The sequence below is a fragment of the Carassius carassius genome, chromosome 10, assembly GCF_963082965.1.
Source record: "Carassius carassius chromosome 10, fCarCar2.1, whole genome shotgun sequence".
In the NCBI taxonomy this organism is placed as follows: domain Eukaryota; kingdom Metazoa; phylum Chordata; class Actinopteri; order Cypriniformes; family Cyprinidae; genus Carassius; species Carassius carassius.
In genome coordinates this window covers 1,990,305-1,994,288 of record NC_081764.1, presented here as the reverse complement: position 1 = coordinate 1,994,288, position 3,984 = coordinate 1,990,305, and the positions used below count along the sequence as shown (strand labels likewise).

Below are 3,984 nucleotides of genomic sequence, written 5' to 3'. Positions count from 1 at the left end.
CAGTCTCGGTGTGCGGCCACGTCTTTCAAGTGTAAAGTAGCAGAATGATGCACTTTATACGCTCATAATGAACTGCAAATTAAAGTACACCATGGCAGGGTTAAAAAAGACAGAATTAGATATAGTGTGCACATCTGAAAGGTCAAATGTATGTGGTTTAGTTGTTGCTTAAAATAAGTATTGCATATACAACATAATTTCATGTATATATAAAAAAACACACACAGTCAATAGCTGTTATTTGTGAATTAAAAAAAAAAAAAAAATATATATATATATATATATATATGTGGTGATAGGAGGTGTAACTGTCTTGAATCATCTTGAAGAAAATAATAATAATTTTAATAAATTAAATGTTTCTTATTTACTTACAAAATTGGGGATTTAAACTATTTCTAACAAATTTTTATCACTTGTAAAAGAAATTACAATTTTCATAAAGTCAATGAACTCTTTTCGCTGAAAAAAAAAAATGCTTTCTGCATTTCTAAGAACTGGACACATGAATTTTAAATATTTGTATTTATTTATGTATTTATTTAAACAGACTGATTTTAAACTGACTTTATCCTGAGAAAATGTATGAAAGAAAATGGATTAATCCTCAATGCTATAATTATGCTGCATGAAGCTCATATGGAAATCCAATACTGCTTTTTGTTTTGGCTGTTTTGTTAACTATTCTGAATGTATTACATTTATCCATGTATGATCAATAGAGCATATGTCATTCAACATTAATGTCTGTTGTGTTTTCATGCATTTCCCAAGAGAGCACATCGCTGACCGCTCTAGATAAAACACAAGACATGACATCGAAGTTGAAAATATCGTTTTTTTTTCTTGTGTTTGTCACCAAAACCTATAGTAATTCAGGTTATGGCACATTTTTCTGTGGCATTCGCTTAAAAAACAAACCTCAGCACAAACTAACCTGCACAAAAGCAGCAGAGAATGCCTCACTGAGATAAAAATACAATTTGTTTAAAACCATATAGATTGTTAGAGCGGCTGCTTCATAATCACCTTCAATAAAAGTCGAGTTGGATCACAACCTTCTACTTCAGTTGATATTTTTGCATGCGTATTTTTAGTCTTAGAAGAAATCCTTAACTTGCCAAAATGCAAAATCAAAAATCTCACTATAATCTCATTAACATTACTGATTAAATTCTTCTAAAGGCAAATTATCTACAAGTAATGCACATACTAATAGTTCTGTATTCTTACTGTATGACAACTATTGACTGGTCTATTTTTGTTCTAGATTTTATTTCATATTTCAATGCATTTAAACATATTTTAAGAAAAACATCTGAATATCAGAAAAGATTTGGAGAACTAGTGTAGTAGTGCATCATTGTCTCATCAATGGATGCTCTGCAGTGAATGGGTGCCGTCAGAATGAGAGCTGATAAAAACATCACAATAATCCACAGCACTTCAGTCCATCAGTTAACATCTTGTGAAACAAAAAGCTTGTGTTTATGAGAAACAAATCCATCAAGACATTTTTTAACTTCCTGCTTAAATATCATAATCCATAATGATTTTTCTTCCAGTGAAAAGGTCCATCTCCTGTTGTTCTCTTACATTAAAATCCACAAACATACTGTTTACAACTGTTTTGGCTTGTAAACAGTGCATGATCTGTGCAGATTACTCTCCTGATTCAGACCAGATGACTTTTCCGCTGCAGAAAGCAATAATATGGAAAGAGGACTCATATTTTAGCCGTAAGCAACAGTTTGAAGTTTAAAATGTCTTAATGATGGATTTGTTTCTTATAAATATGCATCTTTTGTCTTCACAAGACATTAACTGATGGACTGGAGTGGTGTGGATTACTTGTGGATTATTGTGATGTTTATTGTGATCAGCCGTTTGGACTCTCATTCTGACGGCACCCATTCACTGCAGAGCATCCATTGATGAGACACTGATGCAATGCTACATTTCTCCAAATCTGTTGAAGAAACAAATTAATCTACATCTTGGATGGCCTGAGGATGAGTGCGCTTTCAGCATATTTTCATTTTTTTAGGTGAGCTATTTCCTTAAGGAGCAATAAAATACATTAATACTTTAGGAAACTCTAAGCATCTCCCTCTAAGACCCCATCAGCCGCACTACAGACGGTTTCTTATGAACAAACACACGCAATCTGAGATGCTACCTAAAGGCAAGCAAATCTGTATCCAGTCACAGGTCAATCCGGAAGACTGTGGTCATCTGGGACATTAAGAGAGTGTTTGAACCGGAGCCCAGAGGTCATTCTGGAAGGGGATTGGGGTCGACCATGCCGTGGATCTCTTTCACCAGTGTCTGACGCCGTAGTGAGAAGCTATTGTTCAGCGCTACACGCAATCTGACCGGTCTGACCCTGTTTGCCACCCAAAACAAAACTGCTCCGTTTCTTTATCATTTACATCTGCAGCACAAACAGTAAAGATTGAATTACACACTTAACTTTATTACTAGAAGTTTGAACAAACTCCTGAGAATTTGACATTTGCATGTACCTTTAACTTTATGCACAATAACCTTTAAAGCATGCAAAAAAAACACACAAAAAAAACCTTGTATTTCAACATTCTTCTTGAGTCTAAATCCAGTTTTCCATGATGCAACTCTCTCACAAACACACACACACTTTCAATGTGTTTTTAATCTCAAATCCCAAAGCGTGCAAAATGTACACAATCCCTTGCAGATTCTTTTCCAAAGGGCCGAAACGGAGACGAGAAACAAGAGCCACGTTCTCTGGTGCCCTGGGCCGTCCGGATGGAGAACGTGAAGGAAAGCACAGAAGAACGGAGGGACGACAAAGGGACGAACCATGATGCATTTGTCTATATGAGGGTTTTATTACAACACATTGTTCCTGAAACTGGCCTGCAAAATTGTTTGGTTGAGACGCAAAATAAAACATTAAAACTTCTCCTGTGGTTTTTCCCTCCCAGTGTCTGTGTTTGATTACACCTGTCCATCATTTCCAGAGCCATGTCCGTCACCAGTCATCCATTCAACATGGACATGAGGAATTCTGTCAGGGAATGAGATAATGTGATTTCACTTTGATTTCTGTGCACGGATTAATCTTTATGATCCTTATTAAGTTGCTTTTGATGATCTGATTCACTGTGTATGGAGTCAGGCTTGTCTATTGTGCAGTTTTCAATACTGGGGCATGTTGTCACAAAATGTCACCATGGCTTATGCAACTGAAATTCATCTTTTTTTTCTCTCTTGTCAATAAGGATTAAAATGTTTACATTTTGTATTTTGCATCAAGACTTTAAGGCTTTTTTTGCATACAAAAATTGGACTGCAAACTTTGCTCATGGAACTTTCTTTTTTAAATGTTACTGCTTGTTTCAGAATGTTTAGGTAACATTCAAAAGTAACGGCTGCAAACTTATAAAAATGGAATGTTCGCTTAATGATTGGATAAAACGAATAGTAAATAAATAAATAAAAAACAAAAAAACTATAAAAAAGTTTTGAACTTAATAGGAACATCAGCAAAATCAAAATGCTCTTATTACATAGTTTTGTTAACCAGGTTATTGTTTGTTTAAATATGTGCATTTTATAAATGAATCGTCTTAACGATGGCTAAAAGTTAAGAAATAAGCATCGAGAACATTCATTCTTGCTGCGTGAAAACTTCATGAACATTTAAAGTCGGAGGTAAAATCACGCCTTTAATGATCTCGAAGCCAAAATCTCCTTATCAAATGATTAAAATAGAATTAAAAGCTTCACAAAAATGTCAAATCTACTGAAAGTTTCCTGAGTCTGTGCTGAAATCTCAAGCTGGAAGAGATCAGATAGAGAGAGAGAGCAGTGCTTTCCTCAGGCTTCCTCAGGCTTCATTTAAATATGCCATTTTACAAAACGGACAGATCACGTGACTCTAGCAGTTTATGATTAAAGATGAGCAAATAGAAATAAACTGAATTAGCAGCATATTTTGCA

General features: G+C 34.8%; 1 long non-coding RNA gene across 1 annotated transcript; it reads left to right on the top strand.

The window, feature by feature from the left end:
* Positions 1 to 1,807: 1,807 nt before the first annotated feature.
* LOC132151213 (uncharacterized) lies at positions 1,808 to 2,944 on the top strand. The gene is made up of 2 exons (XR_009436351.1): positions 1,808 to 2,047; positions 2,206 to 2,944. It is a non-coding gene; the product is annotated as an uncharacterized LOC132151213 (long non-coding RNA).
* The last annotated feature ends 1,040 nt before the right edge of the window (positions 2,945 to 3,984 follow it).